The following is a 25,657-nucleotide window of genomic DNA, read 5'->3' as shown; positions in this document are numbered from 1 at the left end:
CCTGAACAACATGAAAAAAATTCCTTAGCATGGTGAACCCATAAATGAATAGTGTATTCCTTATTTATGAATGATGTGAAGGGTTTGTAATATTAATAAAATATATTGTCTACTGTAAGACAGATGTTTAATGAGCACAGTGCCTAGAACTCTACCGAGAAGGGAGGGCAAAAAGAGGGATGTATAGAAATGTCCTGTCAATCCCCATTTTCTGCCTCTTTCCCTTCTAGGGACTGGCATGCAGTATTGTCAGTGGTTTGACTCTAATGAGATGTAATGTGGTTGTACATGCGAAACTCCAGCGGGTTATTTATAAATAAAGTGTATGTCAGAACAACAGCAGAACACTTGCAATGAAGGGTGAACACTGAAAAATGATGGCCATCTCTGCTGAAGACCTGTAATGACTTCTTTATTCGTCGAGATGCTACATAATGTACAATCCATTTATCCCTTAATCAGTATTATCCTGGCAAGCTGTTTCAAAATGTAAATCCAACAAGACGAAAAATGTATGGCAATTTTCATGTAGCAATAGCATAGTCATAATGAAGCTTTCTCAAGTGAAAGTTATTTTTCCATCCCTGAGAGGCTCTGAAAAGAGTGGTCTTCAAACTAAATTTTCTAAGTTTGTTCTCATTGCATTCATCATGTTTGTGGACAAACAAATTTCAGAATACGTGCCTTGGAGAGTTATGGTTTTATTTTCATTTAACAGCTCTTCTGAGACTGAATTTCTGGGGCTTTTTTAAAACTTCAGTTTGAAATTTTTTAATATTTTAACACTAGAGTTTCCTACCAGGGCTGGTAGTTGCCCTCAAGATCATAATGAAGGCATCAGGAGAAGCTATACTAGGAAAAAAAAGAGTATTCTTCTCTCAGGCTGTCAATAAGAACTTCTTGTAAATCGATGGCAAAGACAAGGCGCATTGAACATTCCAAATGTGGTAACAATTCCAACAGGCTCTTGGGCTTGTTTATAATGAAGAAATTTTCACTGTTTCTTGATCAGGGCAAACCTGACAGGTCCTGTCATCCTTTGTTTTTTTTGTTTGTTTTTTTAATGTAATGTGATTTTCAACTCACAAGAGGAATAATTATCAGGCATTTTTACTTCTGCATTTCTTCTGTTTTCCTGCCCTGTGCCCCTTGGTTTGAGAAATTTTCTGGAAGTTAATATTAAGGTATTTCTCTTGTGTCAAGAATGATCTGGCTTGGTAATCTTATTTAGAGAAATGCACTTCACTCATCTCTAGTAGAGAATACAAGTGTGTTTGATGTTGTCTTGCCTTTCCCTGCCTTGCTGAGCCCCTCGCTCTTTGTGTCAGCTTTGACAGAAGGTGCCCAACTTGGTATGTTAAGACCAGTGCCCTTGTGGGCCACTACGGCCATTATTTGTCATTTCCAGTGGGGTTTGAATGTCTGCTTCCATTAATCCTTTGCAAGTCTCAAACTTTGTGTCTGTCGTGTGGGCAGTGTTTGCATCAAGTTACACGTGAAGATACTGGGCTCTGTGGGTTGTGGCAAACAGTATTTTTCATCTCTGATGCTTGGTAGGGTGAGTAAGCCAGTGCTTTTCTATGAGGATTTCATAGCTCTCTGGACTCACAGAGGGTTGTTATGTCCAGAGTTGCCTGTGCTTTCCCATCAGCTCTGCCCACAGAATTGGACACTCCAGCTGGAATTCAGTTTCCCTGTGAGCGCTTCTCAAGGTGCCGTTTCAGATGGTGCCATGTTTGAGAGTCCTCTTTCTAGGAAAGGTGAAGCACACAAGCCCCTTTTACTTTGATTTCCAGTTTTCCTTTTCAGGCTGGCAGTCAATGTGTTTAACTTTGCACTTAAATCACAATATTTATGTTTTAATGATAGAGATGCTCCTCAGAGTGCTGCAAGAAAAAGATCAAGAAATATGGAGCCACATTGCAAAAAAGATCTTCTGTCAACAAGAATATTTTGCAGCTCCATTTCTGACCCTATCGATGTCTTCCCATGTGAAATATCATCAGAGGTTTGCAGTGCTGAGGGATTTCAATGCCAGCTGATGACCTGGTGAGAAGGAAACATGGATGATACACCATGTCACGCCAAGTCAATCTGCTGTCTTTGTGCACCAGGAAACAGAGACCAGCTATTTAGTCCCTAGGTAATGTATGCAAGAGTGAAAATGAGCAAAAAAGCAGAAAGCCCTATTTATTTTCTCTTGTTCCATTATAGAGGAGGGAGAAAGTCTCCATGAATTAATTATTTGAGGGACAGATTTCCTTGAATGTCAATAATTCTTGTGTTTGCACACACACTTGGAAGAGATTGGTGCTTAGCTTTTAGTGCACAACATATTTCTTAAATTCCCATAACATTTGCATATCCTTTCTCTATAGTCTGAGCAGGAAAACCAGACTGAAAGACTCCAGGTAAATTATTCAGCTGATGATGATTAAAAATAATTGTAACTCTATTAGTATGGTTCTGTAAAAATAAGAAATGGAAAAGTACTGGGGTGAAGTGTGAAAAGAGAGATTTGAAAGGTTCAAATAAGCTAATAATGTTTCATTAATTTTGTATTGTAAGACCTGACCATGTTTTGATACTGCATTTTGTTTAGGAAAAAAACTGACTCATTTTGCGAAATCTAGCTTTGCCACAATTTATTAATCCAGAAATTCGTAGATTTAAATATTCACAGATTTTATATTTAATTATTACATAGCTTAAATTGCAAAATGTTTATGTTGGATGTTTTACCTTGCATAATGAGAAGAAATACTGTAAAATGGGTGAAATCCATCTTTTATGTAGCTCCAAATAAAATAAAGAAAGTCACAAGTGGTGTCCCCCAGGGCTCGGTGCTAGGGCTGTTTCTGTTTAGTATCTTCATCAGTGATCCGGATGAAGGGTTTGAGTGCATCCTCAGTAAGTTTGCAGATGACACCAGGCTGTGCAGGAGTGCTGATCTGCTTGAGGGAAGGAAGGCTTTTCAGTGAAATATGGGGAGACTGAACTGATGCGTTAAGGCCTGTATTAAACAGTTGCTGCATCTGAGCTAAATCTTGTCTCGATCCCACTTACCACAGATGCATATGTGTTTCCTTCAGAGGGAAAACAATTAGATGAGTACTCAATATATTGGATGCTCTGGTGACTGGGAAGCCAGGAGAGAGGTTTCATAAGTTAGGGAAATGTAACTGAAAAGGAGAGTGTACCAAACCTCTGAAAGAGAGAAGAAGCCTTTCTCACAACCTACACACCTCCAGTGCCTGGAAGGATGTGAGAAAACAGGTTTTCAACCTGAGTGATGCCTGAAAGAGGTCTGGAGCTGCAGTGTGAGAGACACTGTATCTCCACATGCTTCACTCATCCTCTGTTCGTGACAGCAAGGATGAAAAGGGCCTGATCTCCATCAAAGTCCTCGGTTTCCTCTCCTCAAGAACATTTCATTCTGACTTATCACTTGGCTCATAACAGCCCAGGTAACAGATACCACACTACTGCTTTAAGCTGTAAGCAATTACACTTTTGCACAACTCAGAGATTAATTTTATTTTTATGGTAGTGTCTCTGGATGCTCTAGAGACCCGGCCCTAATAACGTATCTCATTTTCCTTGACACATTATGGTATTAAGACTAATTTGACCACTAGTTCACAGGATGTAGGGTGATCACCTGTTTCCAGGCACTGCATAAGAATACAGCTGTTGTTGCTAATGCTGACTACGGTCTGCGATGGAAGAATATGGGAATATTATTTGTCATTATTTCTCTGTCTTCCTACAGCTTCCTCACTCTTCTCCTGAGAATGATTCTTCTCTTTTTCATTTATTTTGTCAGGAGGGGCACTGTTTTCCATTTTTCTATTGTTTTTCCTATTAACTACATGTTGGGCTTTAGGACTACTTCTGCAAAGTCAGACTTGAATATTTACAATAGAACCAAAGCAGAGTCCATAACTACTTCTGCCTCAAAATGTACTCTAACTTTTTTCTGAGTGTTCCTAAATAGTCCTTAAGATGGATGTTTTCATAAAACTGTTACCACAGCTCAGGATACACTTGCACTTTACAGGACAGCGGGAACACAGCTCTCTAAAGTAACACTGACCCACAAAGATTATTGACAAAGTGGATTGAGAAGTGATAACTTTATGTTTCTTCAGTGCTGTCTCCAACGGATGTGCTCCTTTCAGGCTTGAAGTGGCCTTTGCACTGCTACACTGGATACCCATTATAGCCATCAAGTCTTCCATCAGTTTAATTCTTGATCTAATCGAATAGTGTTGTGAAGAGATGAGATTACACACAGGCAATTTGGGAAAAAACAAACAAACAAACAAACTTTAGGTCTGCACTAGTTGGTAGGTTTGTATTTCTCTAAAATATCCTGAGAGAGCTAAGTATTCAATGGTTTAAGAAGTGCTCCCACAATCAGGAATAATCATTGGTGTCTTGTTAACAGTATTTTGGGATTAAACATTTACTGTACTGATTTCTTCAGACTGACATAAACACCCATTAAAATACTACTCTCAAATGTATTCATGGTCTTGCAATCATCCATCTACTCAGTCGTATCCACCAGGAATAACCCAGAAGCACAGAACAGACCAACATGTTCCCACCTGAATCTTCCAGCTCTTGCAAATGGTCTGCAGTGCTCCCTGCTGTCAGCAGGCAAAGGATGATCTCCAAAGAGGAAAAGCTGCTACAAAATCTGAGGTGTCCATTTCGTGGATAGGAAGCACGTTTCCCATTTATGGGGCATTTGGACAACAGCAGAGATGCACAGAGAGGTTGTGGTTTTCTAGGTGAGGAGTACGTGATTCAGTGCGCTTCAGCTAGAAATGATATTAGAAGCCTACTTGGGAGCCAATAAATAGCCACTTTCCATAAAAGTACCTTGTAACACTTTAGTAACAAGAGGAGAATGGGGAAAGAGGTGGTTGAAGAGCAGGAGAAAGTGGCAATAAAATCTTTGTTTGACTATTTCTTTCCTGTAGTCTGCCACAAAGATGAATAGTGTCACTAGTATAGAGTCTAGTTTGACAAAATAGACCTCAAAGGTGACACCTAAGACAACTTTTTTAACTTCTTTTTTTTGTTGTTATGGCTGTTTTGCAGTTAGTTTCATGTTCATCACAGCAGTTTTCTTTCCTCACATCTTTTTTGGTTGTAATTCTTCTTAAATTTCCCTTCTCCTATTCATTTTTCATATTTGATTCCTCATTTCCTCTCTCCATATGCACAAGATGAAACTGAAGTGTCTTCTTTCAGCATCTGCCTGGATATTTGGCTCAGCAGCATTCAGGGGCAGATAGATTTCCTTTTGAAGTTGAATGCTAACTTTCAAAGTCGGATTGGGAACCAACTTTAATGTTCCTTTATTGAACTTCTTAATTCAAAGCTAAAATTTAAGCAGGCCAACTCTCTTAGAAGCCAATGCCACAGGCAGAAGGAAGGGCAAATGTGATCTCAGTTGCTTTCCAAGAGACTGAACATCAAAGAACCATCATTTCCTATTCCCTGAGCTGTGCAGAAGGCTGAATTTCTTGGGCAGATATATTCTTACTTGAAAATCTTGCTCTTGGGACAAACGTTTTAAAGTAACATTAAATTTTTCAGTATCCCAAGTAAAAATGCATGGTGGTCACCAAAGGGAGTACCATTTATGCAGTTGCAGTAAAGACTTGTGTTATTACCTGCACATTTTTTTTCTTCGGTAATTTATCTAGAAGTTTTCAAACCAAGTGGGGTTCCCTTCACTACACTTAATTCTTCCTGTTCCTCTTCCCCATTCTGGGACTCAAAAATATATCTTTAAGCCTAGTTTCTAACAAAACTAAGCTGGTGCTGCTTGACCTGTTCCAAATTTCACTTATTTTTTTCCCCTTTCCCTTTCCCTTTCCCTTTCCCTTTCCCTTTCCCTTTCCTTCTTCCTATTTATGCAACCCTGGCTCTGATGTCCCTGGGTGCCTTGCCAGGGCTTTTACATAATTGCAGAGCTTACTCTTTGTCTTATTACAGATCCTGATGCATCCAGGAAGTGAGATTCACAAATGCGTTTATCAAGCTGCCCCTCTCTCTCTCAACATGAGTTGCAGCTCAATACATATGTGAAAATCAATGACAGAGTGAAGGAGAAAATTCAGGCAAATATTAGCCTTTCATGTAAAGGCTATCATCTTAACTAGATGGAAATTACTGTGGATTATGAAATTAGATAGGGGTGTTATGTAGTTGGGGAGGTAGAAAGATAATACATTGATAAGTGCTAAAATTCATTTATTCCAGTACTTGGATTCCATGGCCAAAGCAGAAGCCAACACTCTACCAAAGCTTGTCAGCAGCACCATGTGTTGTCCTGCCCACGGGCTGCTTAGCAATAAAACCAAGGGCTTTGGAAATTGTATTTTGGCCTATTGTACCTAAGTTTCTCACCTGCAAAATGGAAAAAGTGCTTACAAATGCAGAAATAGTGGTTTTTATCACAGCTTTACTTTGTTTTATTTTTTTTACCTGAAATTACTGCTTTTTTTTTTTTTTTCTTTTACTTCTTGATTTGGTCTCAAAAATGTTTAGTTAATAAATCTGAAAAAAAACCCCAGCTATCTTTATTCATAAATCCACTTTCATGAAACAACTTCCATCCATGTTCTTGACAGATACAATATACAGCAATTTTATATTGACTAGGTACAGTTCTGACATGTTCAGATAACATTTTTTGGGACAAGTTGAGACACTGGTGTGGGTGTGTGTGGTAACGGAGTTGTGACTGCTCATAAGAGACTAAATTGAGCCCTGGGTTTAAAACTACATTCAAGTGATCCTTTCTGGCATGCCTTCACCTATTGCTAGTCTGGCCCTAATCCTGTGCTAATGGCATACTAGATTTTTTAGGTAAGACAGTTGAGGTTTTTTTGGTATTTGATAACTTTTCATCATTTAACTTATTCATATATTATCACTAGATATGGCTCCGATTCAATGAGCCACTTATACATTTTACTTAGGGGATCAGAGGTTGAGGTTAGATTATCAAAACCCAAGTACCAAGTACCTCAAGTACCAAGTTACCAGGTACACACAAGTACACAAGTGGGGTGGCACACTTAAGATCCAACAGGCTTTATGGCCAATCATGTATGGGGCACTCCTAGTGGGGTTAGGACACTATCTGGTAGATTTTTTTCTCCTTCATTCAAATGGTTAACACACAGTTATGAATAGCTAAACTGGATGCAGCCATCAGTGGAAACATTGATAACTTAAGCCTCTTCATACACAGAGGAGTTGCATTACTTTTAACACTCCAATTAGTCATACAACCCTTTTGTAATATGTGGAATCACCTTTTCTTTCTTCAGTAGAACTTTCCCTTTCTTCATGAGAACCTAATTTCTGTTGGACATTTAAGTTTATTAATACTGTTATTTTGGTTGGAGGTGTAATTTATTTACTGAAATAAAAGTCCTACATGAAAATACCAATAAATTGGAGCAAACTGCACTAGGATAAACACTTTATTCCATGCTGGGAAGCTGATGTCACTTGAAATAAACCAGCACATCCAAAACAATAAAGCTCTCCACTTCAAACAAATCCTAGATGAATAATTCCATATCGTTTCTGAAAGCTTTCCATGAAATTAAAATAACATTCTAGTTAACATTGCTCCTGTAGCAATCCCCTGTTTGCAATGACCTCTTCTGATTCAGGTAGGAGACATGTTTTTCTCTCAGTAGCAAGCAGAAGCTTGGAATTTTTAAGTGTCTGCCAATTTTTTGCAATGTCTGTTCAGGAACAGCTCTTACTTTCTTTTTTTTTTCTTTTCTTAAAGTTGCATTACAGAAATATAATAAACATATGCATCCCCAAGAAACACGTCAGGAAAAAAGAGAAAAAAGATGCTTCTAGACTAGATATGAGTGCACAGGAGATGAATTTTAGATGCTAATATTTCTTTGGCATTCAGATTATTTGGATGATCTGTTTTCACAGAAGAATGAACTATCTCCCTTAGTTTGGTCCATTAATAAAAGACAAACACTCTTACATGGTATCTGCAGTTTTAAAAGACAAATGAGCATCAAGGACAAGAGACATCAAGGATAGTTACTCTTTACAATGACACTCAAGTTAAAGGGGATTCTTATATTTTTTTTGTTCCAGAAAAGACATTGACAGTTCCAGTCATTATCTATATAAGGAAAATGCATTCTTTTTCTCCTGATTTAAAAAATTCCCACTGTTGCACATCCTGCAAAATAGTCTTATTGAAGTGATAAATCAGATTTTATTGCTTACGGAGCAACAAATAATTCATCATGAAACAAATCTTGTTAAGAGTGGGTCTGCAAGCAAATCAATGCAAGTAATTTTATTTTAAGGAAGCCTTCTTAGAAATTAAAGGAACTGGAAAACGTTCTTTGATAAAATATAAAGGATTGGAAAGGGTATGGCATTTTTCAAGTATGGGGCATTAAACTAGCACGTTTTGTTGTAATCAAATTCCAGGTATAATTTTGTGTCAGAAAAAACAAACCAGTAATTGCTTGTATATGAACAAAAGATGATTTCTTTTTCCTTTTCTTAGAAGAACCTGTGTAGAGACAGGAGACTTCCCTTTAAATTGTTATTAGATGATGAGATCTGATCTCACCACCTCAATTAACACTTCAGCCTCAAGCATTCTTACGATCACTAGCTAGTTATTAATATCTTAGATAAAGTGAACAATGTCCCAACACAAATACTGCCAGTGATTCAGTACTGTCCTTAGAGACATTCCAGGCCAAGGAAAGAAGAAATGCAAATCTATAAAGTGGCTGCAGTTTTCAAGTTCCGTTGCTCATATGGTCTTGTATTTCCCCCATACTCACTGAACACAGGCACTAGGTCTTGATCCCAGGTCCAGCCTGGGGTCCTCATATGGCAATACTCAAGTAGTATCGTAGATGTGTTCTAAGAGTCTGACTCCTCTTGCACAAATCACCAATAGTCATTACTTTTTTTCCTTACTTCCATCATCTGTCAGACCTGAAACTTTCATTACTTCATTTTTTTCCTACAACTACACTCTCCATAATGTGCCTAATCTATCCCCTGTGTGCAACTGCGCCATTTCCATAAGACAGAAAAATCCGGGAGTTGATAGAAATATTGTTAAAGTTTATCTTGCTGAATCGGACATCTTGAAAGTAGCTGCATGCCTGGCATAGCAGCTTCTATGGATTTAATGACAGACTACATTAATTGTGTTTATCAAAGAGAGCATAAAGAGTTCTAACCAAGAAAACGAAACTTTAAGAGCAAGTAGCAGTGTGGAAGAGCCCAAACACTTTTCCTTTTTTAGTCTTGAATTTATTTGTTATGTTCTATTTTATTTTATTATTTTTTTCTTTTGTCACCTCTAAGGTGAAAAATTTTCCTGAAAGCATCTAGGTCCTCAAATGGGAAAGGGGACAGAGAACTGTTACCACCAATTCCTTAAGTCTGGCTTTTGGCTATTTGTACAGTTGGTTAATTTGCTATATGCTGGAAGGCTCTTTACTTGCCATCAGCTCAGCAGCCAAAATTAAAGCCAAAAAAAGAGGCCGTACAACTCACAAAGCCACTGCTGATGTTATATGTTGGCATGGATGATGAATAAAGACAGATACCAGCTAAATCATTTTGTCATATGACTCTGAGGACTTCAAAGAAGGATCCCATGATGAATCATTTGTTCCCTGAAAAACAAAATGTAGTTGGCTTTTCAGTATCAACATGAAGGAAAAAAAAATGATGAGGATCAGTATGTAGGGGACAAAACTAAAGAGACTGCTTATTTTTATTTTTCTAGAACTTTTCTTGACCTGCTTTGTAACCCGAGGCTTTTTTTTGTGTTTGTGTTTCCAGTGTTTGTATCATCTCACGTATTTTGAAAGTGGAAAGAACTTTAGAAGAATTTTGGAGAGCCTTGGAAAGTTCTCTGAAGAACTCCTTCCTTTTAGTTTGCACAGTGGCTCATGTAACAGGCTCTGGGCAATGCTGTAATATAGTAACTTCTGCTGAGTGGCACATTCAGAGGGAATCAGTAGATTTTAGTCTTTCTGTCTCGGGACCTATTAATTTCTTATTACCTGGGGTTTAACCTGTCTTATTTAGAACTCAGCAGAAGACACCGATAGACTGGCATTAAGCTGACAGGCAGCATTCAGCCCAGGCTGCTTGAGCCCTTGGTTTATGATAGCTATGTATGTTGTCTGTAGCAATGTAGGAGAGTATTGGAGCCCTCCTTTCACTCCTGCATTGAGTAGTAAAAGTAAAGTAAAACAACCCATTTTATAGGTCTACTTTGCTTTTCCTCAAATTGCTTTGAAGTTAGTCTAATTCCATGGGCTTTTGCTTCTGCCTGGTAACAGGAAAATTAAAAAAAAACCAAATCCCACCTGTCCAAATAGCTTTTCGGTTTTAGACACTTAAAACCAAGATAAGAAGTGATGCAAAAATGTGATGGCACAGGTGATGCTATAGGAAAAGGAAAGGACACATGAGAGGCTGGTTACATCTGTATATTAATTGCTTAATTATGTCAGGCTACTAAAAACAACTCCTAGCAGCATTAATAACAGTCTTGTTGGTACAGTAATAAAATATGTTCTGCTTACAGCATCTATATTTCTGTTGAGTGGGATGACAAAAAATGGAGGCAATAATTACAATACGGAAATAATTTGACTGAGTTTATAGCATATATTCTGTATTGTTCCTGGTGTCACAAACCAACAAAAGCCCAAAATTCTTTCCTCAGGCTTTCCTTCGACCCTTCTAAGCATCCATATGTATTGGGATTTGGTTGGCTGCACAGTAGGTATCCAGAGGCAGTCAAGGGAAATAATGGCCGCTTCAGTGTATGCTGGACTGAAGGACCAAATTATCACCGCTGGGATCACTGGCACATTCAGTTTAGTGTCCTGCTTGTTCTTGGTATGGCAGCAGTGTTTGCTTGAGACTGGTCCTCTGCAGGGAATGACTCTTCCTGGGGCCATTTGCTTCAGCCCTCATTACCTCGTGCACCAGAGCTGGTTGAACTTTTCAGTGTAGCTGAAAAATGCAGGTCTAAATTATTTACCTGGACTCATTTGATAGCCAGCTGGAGATCTTTCCAGAAGGTTATTAATCTTGTTTTGTCAGCAAGCTGTCCCTAAAGGTGTCTATCTCTTTTCATTCACTACAAGGCAATCTTGGACTAATTTTGGCTACTCACATTCATTTTAGATAGGCAAGTTTGGGCAAGCTAATGATGAAATTTCCTGCTTAGAAGGGAACGCATTGGCCACATAGAAGGTATTAACATCATCTCCATTTTATAGATGGAAAGGTGAGGCAAAAAGTCTGTTATTTGCATACTCTGTGTCCTGTAGTCAATTTGATGCAGTGATAGGTACCCCATGCACTTCAGTACGTTAACCATTAAATAAGCTATTAATTTGCTCAAATGCCTAAGTTTATATTATAGTCATCATGACATGGATGACTGCAGGTTGTTTTAAACACATTTTCAACTTCAGTGATTGAATTCATAGCTTAGATTTCAGTTCCTAATAAAAACAGCATCTAATATTTCACAAATGATCTCCAGATTGCTGTTATTTTTCCTACTGATGCTTAAATATTTTTGAAAGATTGATAAGTAATTTTGAAAATGGTCGAACTCCATCTGACTTCGGTATTTGCACACAATGATTTGACTGCAACGGATGTCATGTTTATGTCAGAATGATGCATGAGTCACACTATTTTGCCATGTTAAAAGAACACTTGTTATTTTTAGAATTTGGCTTATAAACCAATCGCATTTCCATTTGCTGCCCAAGGGTGGAAGAGTAGCTGTCATTTTACTGAGAGTGCATACTGCACTGTATGTCCGTCCCAAACCCCTGAAAAGTTAGGTGAAAAAGGCAAATACAAGCAAAACTTTCCTTCTCTTTCCCTTTGCCTTTTCAAGCATGAGATTGTTTTTATGGTTAAGCTGGTCATCCCCTCAAACAGAGTCAAAAAAATCATTCTGTGGAAGAGGCTGACTTACGTGTTTACAGTGGTTTTAAAAGCAAACAGTATTTTCAGGGCTTTGTACTACTGGCCCACACAACAACAGCATTATTAAGAGATGAAATTCTAAGATTACCTAACCCTGTATCATGACTGCCAACAAATTTACAGGTTTGTTGGAACTTGTGTCTGCTATAGATTTGTGCCCACAATGTTCCTCAGTTTTATCTTCTTTTTCAAAAGTATAAAGCATGTTTTGTATGGCAGCTCCCTGTGCTTTTGTTATTGTTGATGCCTCATTGAGAATGATTTTATAAGAAACAGATTTAAATTATCCAGTCATCTTAAAGAAAAGAGGGTTTCCATGAATTGTGGTATAAAGAGTGTTGTGCTGTGATTTGGAAAGCACAAAATATTTATTTTGTGTCCTGTTTCTTTACACTGCTTGACCACCTTCAGATGTTTTTCTATTTAATATAGCTCCTGTAGTCACTGTTTTTTCTAAGATGGACATCCTGGTCTAAATTAATTCTTGATGCAACTCTGCTGGTTTCCCCTAAATTGTAGCTTGTTTGACATTATCCCAGGTTTCTATTAATTTTTTACTGTAGTGAAAAAGTTGTTGTGACCAAAATACAACACTAAGAAAAACTCAGCTCCCCAGAAAATTTTTCATAGGAAATGAGACTTGATGGACCGACTGGAATAATCCAAACTCAATTCTAGACACTTGCATCAGAGGTCCAAATCTAGCATTAAGAGTAAACGAGGCGAGGGGGGAGGGTAGGGGGGAGGAGGGAGAAGGAGTCATGAGGGAAACAGCCTGTATGAATAACATAATTATCACTAAAATGTAAGGAGAAGAAAGAAGACCTGGCTGCAACAAAAATCTTTTTTATTTTCCTTGCCCCAGTGCAGAACCAAACATAGCTCTATGCTTAATTTAAAAGCTTCCTTTCAAATATAGACATTTTTTACTTAAAAATATATATATGATTGATGATAAGCAGAGGCCTTAGAGCTTCCTCTGAAGGTGTCTCTGGTTTAAGAGACAAACAGGAAAATTAATTTGGGCACATGCAAGCCTTCAGTTTCTGATGTTCAAGTTGCTTGTCTCAAGGTTGTTGTGCTCTCCGAGCAATATCTCTCAGTGTAAATACTCTCGACGTACCTTTTATCAATAGGTTAATGTAAAGGTTGATGTCAGACATTTTCATTTGTTCATGTTAAGACTTGGGAATTTTATACTGTACTTAAATGGTATAACCCAAATTGAGTTAGCCACATGCCTTCCAGTGAAAGTCAGTTTTAATAGTAATTAAATGGTATTTCTTGTCAGATAGGAAACATCTGAAATACATAACTACCTCTTAATATTTTTATTCCCTAAATTGAAAACTGCCACCTTTTCTTCATTGAATAAAGATAATTCAGAATCACTATCTTTGGCCATTTGTTGCATTAAATCAGCTTCATTTTTCAGGTCAGTGTTAGATTTTTTTTTACCTATAGTAGATGTCTTTTGGGAAGGAGAACGAAATATAGCAATAGATTTTTGTTCAGCTACTGAAAAGTATTTGATTCTACATAACTGAAAGCAAGTAGAGCTTGATAGAGTTTGACTCCTAGTCCTGTACAGTATAATTGTGCTGAACATATTATTATTCATCATAGATCATAGAACTTATTATGCCAGGAAAGAGACTCTAGCAGTATAGAACTGACTTTTCCTAATGCCGATAGACTTCATGTTCACATACACATTTCCCACTAAACTGTATCACTTTAAATATTTAGTCTTATTGACTGACATGGTTTAGGGAGCACTCACTGGATAAAAGGCAGCAGATCAAAGAAGTAGAGACTCACAGCATGGAATTAGTGGTCAAATAGAGATGCTCCTTGTCCATCCATAGGAGCTGGAATAACTCCTCAGCTTCCATCCTCTAATGGCCTGTCTCTAATTCATGGGAAACCAAAGCCTTAAAATATAAAAATGCACTTCATGCCTTATGTAAAAGAAAGTAAAAGATTCTTAAATGCATTATTTAAAGTATCACGAATGGAATGACTTTTTAACACTTTGGATTAACAATATTGCAATGTAACACCGCTGTAGCAAGATAACATCCTGTGTTTAAAAAATTATGAATCACATCAGGTACAATTATTTTTGTGTAAGAAATGTCTGTATCTAACACCAAGTTAGTAACTTACATTGAAAGCTTTGTTTGGTTTAATTAAATCTAAATCTCTTAGTCCTGTCCAGGGCTTCACGATTTTAATTTTTACACTGCAGACAGACTAAAAACACCTACATTTTTAATCCAAACTTCCATCCTAATGTTATAGCTTCTCCTGGGAAGTACCATTTTGCATTTGTGCATATGGTAATAGGGCCTAGAAAGAAATGTTGCATGTTTGACTTTAATCACATATGTATGAAAGTAATGAGTTGTTTTGAACCATTCTTTAAAAGTCTGCAACACATTGCTATCTTTAACAGATTCCTAATCTTGTTTTCCTCCTTTAAGCTGCCAGCAACACTAGGACAATTGCACTGGCATAAAAAGAGACAAGCAAATTGTTTGCAGCAAGGGAAAATGAAAGTTTGTGTATTTTCCACTGTTTATGGACAGTTACAAGACCAAAAGGAAGCCAAATTAAGTGAGTGCAGTAGCTGTGAATCATTGCACTGTCCCAGTCTCAGCAAAGTTTGTTGGGTGCCTTTGGAGATCTGAGCAACAAGCTAGTGCTAGTGTGTTGCCTTTATTACAAAAATCCTACCCACACAGCAAACCAGAAGGCATTATGTTAATCATCAACAAGAAATAATGAAGCAGGCAAACAACTTGAGACAATGGAATACAGGAATCACAAGAATTCCTGTAGAAGAGAGTATAGTGTTGTAATCTCTCCCTTCTCCCACCAGGAGTCATGAAGTGTCCCAGCAGCGACTCATCAATGCTAATGATCAAATGAGCTTTTTGTTTTAGTTTATAAATGATAAAAATCTGCTCTTAGGGATCAGGAAAGCCTGGGTCCTGCCTTCATAGCTGCCATGAAGTTCTTTGTGCATCACAATGATATGCAATCAGAAGGCTTCTTTGAGGAACAACTCAGCAGATCTTGGAGCACTGAGAAATGCAGCAGGAAAAATTTTGTCCAAGTCTAATTTCTTTCCCACATCTGAAGCTGTCATGGGCAGGAGAAGGGGAATGAAGTGGAGAGTCCCAGTCTCCAAGTGGAGCTTGGAGAGTCCCAGTTCCCAGATGCCTCACAGCCCACTGGCATTACCACACACAGAGCCACAGGCAAGGCAGGTCTTGGTGCCCTTAATCTGCACTGCTACCAACGAGGATCCTTCATGGCTTCAAAAGATATTTCATTTCCTTCCTCATTTCCCTCACTGGCCTCAGTATAAGCACTAAGAATGACTTGAGCCATCTCTATTCAGATTTCCTTATGGGACCCTAGTGCCTTATTGAGTAGTATTTTCTTAATTTCAGAAGTAATCTAAAGAGAAGACACCTGTTTCACTCCACATATTAAAAAAAATACATGGAAATGTTCATATCCAGTATTGCAAGGAATAATGGGGAGAAAGGTAATGTGAAAACACTAGAAAAAGAATAAAAGACAGGTGCAGAATATTGGACAGCTTGTTCTCTCTTTTTTCTTTAATTCGATTCACAGACGACCTAGTCTAAAAGGCGCTGAAGACATCAAAAGGAAGAAAAAAGGGTTTCAGTTAATGGCAGGATTTTATTTGAGAGTCTTAATCATTCTTCAAAGGTGACTAGGAACATTTGGTCTCAGGCTGAGAGTTTCTTGGAATCGGGTGCTGCTGGGCCACACTGCTTCAAATGTGAAAGCAGTGTGTAACTCTCTGGGTTTTGTTAAGTACCATTGTTATGAGAGGAATGTGTCAATATGCAGGAGTGAGAGGTGATATAATGACAAGAGAGTTTTAAGGTTAAGAATGACATACTTCGCTATAAATATTGGACAAGTGAATATATTTTTATGAGTACAAGGTGGTATTATTAAGACTTTTTTAAGCTTTTCTAATCTGTCATTCACTTTGAAAATCCAGCTGTGCTCTATATCCTGTTATTTGGCACATGGGTTCGTTATGAGTTATTATTGACACCTATTTGCAGCTAAGCAAGATTGGTTGTATACACTACATATAGGCTCATACACTAAATATTCATTGTACTTTCAACAGATGAACAAAGAAATGAAATATTAGTTCCATTTTCTTCTACATAATTGGGCTCCACATTAATTAATCCTTACAATTTACATACGATTTTTCATTGGGTTATTGCCATCTCTAAGACAAAACCAAGCAAGAATAGCTGCAATGATTTTCAGTAGGCAGAAATTAAGACGTATCTTAGCCTATTAATGTAGTGCTGATTGGACCCCAAAATAGAGAAACCTTGTTGCACTGGACAAGAAGTTAATAATTAAAAAATACATTGATCAGTATCTAATGATTTTGTTCCTAACATTCAGATCTTAGAAGTTACGAGCAAAAGCTGGGAGAAGAAACAGAATTCTGATCATCTTCTCTATATAACACCTCTGGCAGCAAAAACCCTGGTGAATGGGAGAAAAAAACCTCAGATTCCATTTCATGTACCAGCTATTATGAAGTAATTTAAACACAGTAGATCAGTTCAACAAAAGAAATGTAGAAGCCAATTCAAAATCACTGAGTGAGCACAGCATAGGCCTCAAGTGTAGAAGATGGTAGAGAAGGTGCATGAACTAGAGGTATCCATCTTCAAGTCCAGTCACCTTCTACTTCAGGGTAATTGTAGAAAACTATTTCCCACCTAGCTGTAGATATGTCCTATGTGCACTCTTGTTATGTCAACTTCTATTATCTCAGAAAAACTTCAGGATTTCAGCTTATGGCTGAGTCTTCATCCAAGCATGACTGCATATAATGTAATATAATGTTATTCAACTGATGACAGGAACTTTTAGGCAATAGTTGCTGCTTGTATGTATTTTACCTAGGAAGATAAAAACCCAGCCTGTTTCCTTGAGAATGGTTTCTGAGAGACCTAGAGAAGAGAAATCCAAGGAAAATATCATATTTGCTTTTTAAAATGAGAGCAAAATCATCCTTGTAACATTTTCTCCCTCATGACAGATGAACAGAAGAAAGTTTTCAGAAGAACAGGAAGCACAGAAAGAATCTAGGCCAGGATTCTCCAGGAAACAATGATCAAGAAACAAGCAGGACTCTAGGGAACATCATAGCTGGCTTTAATAAAATACACAGCACATCTGGCATTAACGGGACCATCTCCTGGAACCTCATTTACCTTGGCTTTGCTACATTTATTTAGTTACCAATGAACAGTTCAGTTCCAGAGGGTGTTTGCTAGACACTAATAGATGAAATGCATCTCGAGACTCTCATAACCTCACTTTACTTCTTGTGTGTTGGGGAAGAGAGGGATATAAAGAGGAAGACTTAAAGAAGATGAAGACCTTATTCTGTAGCTGTGATTTCCTTCAGCATTTGGATGGTCATAGACTGCTTTTCCTACCAAATGAAATTGAGATATACAACACTTTCCTTTTCTGCATTGCAATAAATTTACAATCCTTAAAAGTATCTCATAAATACAAGCTGTTGACCCTCATCCATCCAGAACATCTTGAATTTCAGCTGTCAGGGGAGTGATGTATTAATTGAGATAAGAGACTCAATCATTCCTCAAATCTAACATACGCAGTTTGGTTTTGCCCTTTTGCCCATGTCTAAGGAAAAGCATAGATAACCTTGTCTAACGATCACTGTGAAACTGTTACAACCTCCCCTTGGATTTCTCCCTTGGCTGCTAATGTTTTTGTTCTCATGAAATAGCATAAACTGTGGCTATTATGAACAGTCCATCCTCCTTGCTGATGTGGTTATGAGTACAAGCACATCACCATTCACTCTTTGTGTATTTATTGGGTATGAAAGGTGGGATAAGGACAAAATTTTGCTTTAGATTTAAAATATTTTTCATAGCAAAGATTTGGCCTTCTCTCTGTCTTCTCAGAGGCATGCTTTCTCTTAGAATGGTGAACTTTCTTTAGGAGCATGAAGGCAAAAGAAGTGCAATCCCTTTGACCTCAGGTATGTATCTGAGGTCAGCTGGGTTAAACCTCCACTGCTATAAACAGCTGATCCCAGGTTTTCAGCAAACTAGAGGACAGAACAAGGCTAAATGGAAAGCCAGCGGCTAAAGTCTACTCTCCCAGGACACTTACCTTTCCGGGAGCTCTGCTCTAGGGTCCCTCCTCAGAAATCTTTCCCATATGATCTTTTCCTTCACATATATATTCAGTCCAAAATAACTTGTGTGAATCTCTTCTGGACACAGGTCATACCTTTTCTTCTTTGAAGCAACCTCCCTGTAAATTCTTGCAAAAATGTCTCTGCTCTGCCATGTCTCCTATCTGTGTAGCTATTTTTGTCTTTTAATTTATGGAAAAGAAGATTTTAACAACACTTTCATGTAACAGATAAACCCCAAGTTTTTTTGCAGTTCAAAATGACCAGTGGCAATACTGACATGTAGAAACAATGCTATAGTTCCGAGGAAGAAAAAAAAAAAGAAAAGGGAAAAAAAAATAAAAAAAAGTCACTTTACTTACAGCTTAGAGTTTTCAGCTTTGTAACTGCTTTGAAAGCATGTTTGATGTCTCTTAGAATTTCCCTCGGCAAAAAAGGACAATGTTAGGTCTCCCAGCCTTCAAAATAGGGTGCTGTATTCTGAATGCCTGCTGAGGATGTTATGTGCAAATTAAGATTGTTGAGCTGAACCAAGAAAATGTGCTAATGGCTTGCTGCTATAGACCAGCATGTTTCAATGTCCAAGTACATTCCTTGGCATCATTTCAGTGTAAAGTAGCTACTAGTATAGACTACTTTGAGAACCTGGCCTTTCAAGATATAAAGAGGGCTTACAAGAAAGACAGAGGCTTTTTACCAGGGCTACACTATAGTGACAGGACATGGGGCAGTGGTTTTAAACTGAAAGTGGGTAGATTTAGACCGGACATAAAGAAGATTTTTTTTATTATGAGGATGGTGAGACCCTGGAAAAAGTTGCCCAGAAAAATCATGTATGCCCCATTATTAGACATGTTCAAGGTCAAGTTGGATGAGGCTTTGAGCTATCTTATCTAGTGAAAGATGGCTCTGTTAACGGCAGAGGGGTTAGAACTAGATGATCTTTAAGGTCCCTTCCAGTCCAAACCATTCTATGATTCTAATTGACATATCTAAACAGGAACATACTCCATCAATTTCTGCCAAAGGACTCCTCCATTAAGAAAGGCAGAGTGAGTAGAGGTTGTTAAAGCCTATGTTTCATGCATAAAGCTTAGGCACTGCAGCATCTGTAGCTCAGTACATTAGGTTTACAAAGAAAGATGACTCAACTCAACAAGCCTCAGAGAAACTATCCTCAACTCAAGTTATGGCTGTTATGTTGGGAAGTGTGCATTGCTTCCTTCAAAAGACATGGGTAGTAGGGAAAAACAGACCTTTCTATTTGACTAACAGAGATGAAAACCAGGTTACCTTTAAAGGCACAACCTCTTTAGACTTGAGCAAGAAGCAGCACATTTCATATTAAGCACAGCCTGAGAAAAATAACTCTGAACTTAACTTTGTTATGATAATATATGAGACAGTTGGGAAGAAATAGCTGTCTGATATATTTGGAACAGAACAAGGTGTTAGTGAATGGAGATGTGAAGTTGTTGCTGCCTACGAGATACAAAGATTCAGGTTGAAAATATCCTTTATATTTGACAGAAAAGCCCTATCTTTGTATCCATAACTTTTAGCAGCCAGACAAATTACATTTTCAGTTCCCAAGGATTTTTGGATGAGATTGGAGACATTTTATAATTGGTCCTTGGGGCTTGGTGCTGAGAGTTTATAGATAAAGAGAAAAGTTTTTCCTACTGGTAACAAGCTACTTCTGTCCTCAATGATGCTTCAATGACTTTGCAGAGTAAGTGTTCAGTCAGCTACTGAAATATTTATGCTAGGGAGCACAACATTAATGCAATAATCAAGAGTTATTCTACAAGGTCTGTGAAGGCTGTACATATCTGTCCTTGAGAAACTGATGTGTTGTTCTGGTTTGGGCTAAAGTAGGACTAGTTTTCTAATTTCTAGAATTTTGACTATGCCTTGTCTAAGTAGCTTTATTTCCTGAAAGTTATTTGCTTGTTTTTCATATAGTGTTTCTTTCTGGAAGTGATAACGTGGGGCACCAGTATGCAGAAAGGCCATTGCTTATACTTATTCCTATAGAAACCAGGGCCATCCTCGAGCTGGTAGAATGCTGTAAATGAAAGGGATGAAACAGGGTCACACCTGCAGGCAAGAATGGACAGGACAGGTGACCCCAAACTGACCAACAGAGTATTCCATTCCGTATACGTCATACTCAGTAAAAAACAGGGATCACGAAGGTCAAGCGCTTTCCTTGATCACCAATGTCCAGTGAAGACCTCACCTGTCTTGTTGCCCTGATCCTGGATCTATGCATTTCTGAATCCAGCTGCCTCCTGCTGCTGAGTCCAGCCCAGGACCTTTTCCCTGTGCTTGCTCTGCAGCATCTGTGATGACATAGTAATCGGGAGGGAGGGGGAGAAATTTCATTTATTTGTATATAATTTTTTATTTTCTTATTAATAATGTTTTCATTATTATTATTATTGTTTAATTAAAGCTGTTTTAGTTTTGAACTCACAAGGCTTTTTCTTTAATTTCCCTTTCCACTTCCCCTGGGGGCGAGGGAGGAAGGGATCTGGGATCTGGGTCTAAACTGTGACAAGTGTGATCTTAAATAGCTCAAGCAGATCACACAGAATCACAGAATCACAAGGTTGGAAAGGACCCATTGGATCATCTTGTCCAACCATTCCTAACACTCCCTAAACCATGTCCCTAAGCACTTCATCCACCCGTTCCTTAAACACCTCCAGGGAAGACCGCATTGCTGATACTGTAGTACTCCAAGCCATCACTTTTGAAGCAGTTCTGCTCTCCTGATGATCTTTTTTCCCAGTCAATCACATATGGAATAATTTCTCTTTTGGATACTTGGAGAAGTGTCCCATCACTGTGGAAAGAAGTAAGAATCATATGAACATTCCTAATGACTTTTGAAAAGTTAAGGGTGTTTCTTGCTTATCTTTTTTTTATCCTCCTTCAAATCTGATATATATTCTTTGCTTCAGGTAACAAATCTGAAGGAGGAATTTTCATTGTGTCAATAGGTTTTTGTTGCCTAGGAACATTTTTCGATTTACCACTGTGTAGGTATTTAGGTCACCAGTGAATTAATCTTTTTAAAATTGTAGCTATGTGGTCAATCACCAGTTCTGAACTATCCTTTTGAGAACTGGCAGTACAGTACTTAGTTGCTCATGGATTGAAAAGTTAAATTGAATGTTCTGCTTGCAACAGAATTCTATGAAAGAGGAAAGAAAATGGTGTTGGTTCTTAATAAGAAAATGTCTGCACTTTGCAATTAGAAACTTAGATGTTTTCTAACCTAGACTGAATTTACCAGTGCTGTCTAAAGGACAGACTGTGCTCCCATTAAGGTTTCAGCAAAACTCCCTTCTCTTCAGAAAAACAGGATAAAGTCTTATCAGAGGAAAGGCAATTCAGTCATCTTACTTTGAAACCTTCTCATTAAGATCAATGAAATTTTCCACATTTCATGCTCAAAAATATGGAAGTAATGACCATCCTTCCGTATAGGCTGTTAATGTTCATCATTCCTGGAACATATGAAAGAACAAAAGAGAAATACTTGTTTTAACTAGGAAGGAATTTATTTCATATATCACTACTGTATTTTGAGTGTCTAGGCTATGGGTCTTCTAGTAAATTAAGGAAGTTTCATATCTTCTGCTGACAGCTACCTCATTTTTAACATATTACTAGGAAACATGGTTTGTAATTGAGACCCATCCTACCAGCTCCTGGTAAATGAATGTGCTCTTCCTGATATATTCTAAAGGAAGGGAAATAACATCAGTTAAAAGATCATTCAGAACTTGCCTAAAGTCACATGCCTTCCTGTTCAAAGATGAATTGTATCTAGTGCCCTCAATATCACATAATTGGGCCTCAGAGTACTCCAGGGATGCCCAGAATCAAATGCCACATTCCAGGAATGATTGTAATAAAATATGTAGAGAGGGATTTTAGCTGCCTTGCTTTCTAGTGCACCTCTGTACATGCCACTCAAATCAGCAGAGGGATTTGAATTATCCACAGATTAGTGCAAAATTATCAAGAGGATAATAAAATGAATGTAATAGACACAGAACAATTTTTGTTCCACTTCCACTGAACTATTATGTCCTATCATTACTGAAGAAATAATACAATACTGAATTTAGGAAAAATTATGGACTGGATCTTCAGCAGGTATTTGACTCATTGGTGCCATATTTTAACACAACATCAGGGATCTTTCTCCATTTCACTCTTACCATAATTACTATGTGCCTAACTCTAAGGGGAGGGATGCAGAAGACAGCATAGGTAAAGGGTTTAAAACAAATAAAAGTTGGTAACAGAAACAATAATGGTTTGCACTAGAGAAAGATTTCCTTTAGATGAATTGAAAACTGTAGTACTTGTTAAGACACATTCCAGTCACTGAAGCATTTCTGAACTATTTTCCCTGACCTTTACATGAGGCACATTTTTAGATGGGTTGGGTCATTGTTACAATATCAATGTTATATTGTTACATTACTTTATATTACATTATATTGTGATATTTAGTTATTACCTATTTGTTTCTTTTTCATTTATTTATTTATTTATTTATTTATTTTATTTTATTTTCTGAAGGTGAGTGTCAAGCTAGGTGATGTGCCAGACTCTCAGTCCAAAAAAGACACAAGCCATGTGAAAGATACTAGGAAGTGGTACAACGGGGGCTAAAGTAATGGCTTGGTAGATTGCATAAATAATTGTATGTACAAGACATAAAAGACATAAATTTCTTATATCTATGCATAAAAACATTCTGGTAAAAAACATTGTGACTGTAAGAGGAAATAAGGAGAAGGTGGCATAAGCAAGAGAAAGACTTCTGGAAAAAGACTTTATAGTGCTAATTGATGAACTGATGACAAAATTCTAGGTTGAAAAAACCATTTTATTTGGATGAGGTTTTCTGATGATTTTTATTGTTATTTTTTTGTTAAAATAAACATGTAAAAATTGAAAGGGCCTAGCTTTCTCAAGTGCAAAAGATTGGAGAGGATTTCTTTATAAACACAATTTTCACTTGCATTTGTTTAGCGTTATTCCAAACTGTCCTGACGACACATAAGAGTGCTGCATGTTCAAAGTCTTTCAGCACTTTTGAGTCAGTGAAGACACTATGAGGAAAAATTTCCATAGCAACAAAATTAAAGAAAGGAAAATATGAGAAGTCAGTGTTGAATAAGTACAGAAGGATATACATATATTGGGGGTGGAACAGAAGTGGAGACTATAGGCTGTTACAAAGCTAGCAACTGAGCACCGACTGCTTGGTTTTTTTCAAAGAGATCAAGCCTCCACTGTCCGATTAATCAGATTTGCCTGAAATATTCAGCTGATCATCCCACTCTGACTGAGATTCTTAATTCTAGGAAAATTAAAATCTTAGTCATCTATTAATTTCTTTAAGCACAATATTTCTTTACATTACTATTGGTTTATTACATAACTGACCAATGACATAAGTGATACAAGAGGCTTAATTGTTGAAGACCTCAGAGAAAGCATGAACACATTGTGCTCGTCTTGCCATTTATCAGAAGATTATTTGGGTGTTATGTGAAGATGTATTTATTTTTTATGAATCATCTTTACATCACAAATAAATTATTTAAAATACAAGATAATTCTTATAGTTTACTATGTGTTGAATATAAGATTACAGAGAATTATAATAATGACTGTAGAAATTACTATTGAATAAGATCCATGGTCAAGACAGCATGAGGACAGGGCTCTTAGTAGGAAAAAGGGTGAAAGTCCAGATTTGCCCACATGCAGTTACATAGTCTAAAATCTTTAGTTTTCTTTGATATTTAAGTTTTAGTGTGAAAAAAATGTGGATTGTCTTTATTTGTTAATGAAATGGGGCTAGATACAAGACTGTGCCGTGGGTGAAAGAGTGACTTGTGGCCATTATAGGAAGTTTATGATAATCCTAGGTTTTCTGACAAAGCAGGAGCCCCATTCAAATTCCTGGGGTTTTTTTATGTGACTTTAGTTCAGTAAGCTAAACACATGTTCTTCAATCTATAGATAGGGATGCTGTGGAAACGTCTTTAAATTTCTAACAGCTACAGTCAGCAACAGAGTAATTTCTCTGAGCCGGGTAATGAGTGCACACTCCTGTAATTATGCTGCCACTAATTAAGCCAGGTCCTATTCCCTCACCTTGAGGAATAGAAGGCTTGCTGACTCAAGCTTTCATGAAGAGAAGTGAGATATTTGCACCATATGTGACTTGTTTTCTGAGGAAAAATAAAGGAAATAATCATGGTGGGAGTAAAGGCAAATCAATAGCCGGAAGGGGACAAAGGCTTGGGAATTCAGTGAGTACCTCTAACGTTTACGGAGAAAGGAATGAGGAGTACGGCAAACTTGTGGCTTGCAACATAGGAGGACATTATACTTCTTAGCAGGTTAGCAGGAATTAAGGGGAGTTGCAGGGAACACCAGAAACAGGTCATCAGAAATAAGCCCATAGCTATGGAAGAACGGGAGAATGTGAGGAGATTCTGGAGTATGCAATGATTCATGCACAAACAAGAAATCTCCGGCCTGCAAGGGAAGAAAATAAACCAGTCAAAAGAAATAATTGTTGCTGCCTTTTACCACAGAGGCATTATTTTGAGTAACTCAGTTGTATTCAGCTAATCAGCTCCTTGGTAATTTGCCTGATTTGTAGTCAACTTCTGTATTAGTTCCAGAAGGGTAAATGCTGCTCCACTTGGCTTTAAAATCTACGTCTGACTTAGGTGATTTGCAACAGACATGAGCTACATGTTTCTACAAAATATCTATGAACTGTTACCTCACCACCAACTCTACCTCTCCCCATAACTCACAAGCGCAGCCCTGAATCCTTGCCTTTTTCTCTGGCAAGCTGGAAAGCAAAAATATAGAACAATACCATCCTTATTCTCCAATAGGATGTGGCATCTATGTTTCCATCATCTTAAAAAAACCCAAGCGCTTATGGCTTCCTTCATTTTTGGTATATGCGCCAATGCACTGCGTTGGCTTTGGAAAGCATGCATAAGCATTTCTATGTTTCTTTTGTGCAAACGTTCAGATACCCTCATATGCACGGTCCAAGCAGTATGCCTAGTTGTGTATCTGGTACGTTCTCACCATACCTGGACCTGTTCAACCTCACAAGTAACCTTTCTGAACTCTTTTCTGCTGTGACTGGCATGCTCCTTGTTAATTGTCATGTATAATTTCACAGCCAGTTGGGCAAACTCCGTATTGATTACCTCTTCCCCCATGGAATTTATCCTTAATTTCCAAATAGCT

At 37.7% G+C, this 25,657-nt stretch overlaps 1 long non-coding RNA gene across 6 annotated transcripts in view; it reads left to right on the top strand.

Annotated features, from left to right (window-relative positions):
* Positions 1 to 25,657, top strand: part of LOC128850928 (uncharacterized) — a 62,768-nt gene that overhangs the window by 29,347 nt on the left and 7,764 nt on the right. For 2 of the 6 annotated variants that reach the window (XR_008448167.1, XR_008448172.1), the window contains exon 5: positions 1,870 to 4,945. The exons of 2 other annotated variants lie outside the window; for them this stretch is intronic. This is a non-coding gene — a long non-coding RNA (uncharacterized LOC128850928). Of the gene's footprint in view, positions 1 to 1,869; positions 4,946 to 17,197; positions 20,141 to 25,657 lie in introns of those variants that run through there. 2 more of the 6 variants (XR_008448168.1, XR_008448171.1) reach the window with 2 other exon arrangements.

This window comes from Cuculus canorus, chromosome 1, assembly GCF_017976375.1.
Source record: "Cuculus canorus isolate bCucCan1 chromosome 1, bCucCan1.pri, whole genome shotgun sequence".
In the NCBI taxonomy this organism is placed as follows: domain Eukaryota; kingdom Metazoa; phylum Chordata; class Aves; order Cuculiformes; family Cuculidae; genus Cuculus; species Cuculus canorus.
The sequence above is the reverse complement of the archived record's forward strand: the minus strand, read 5'-3'. Positions and strand labels throughout refer to the sequence as shown.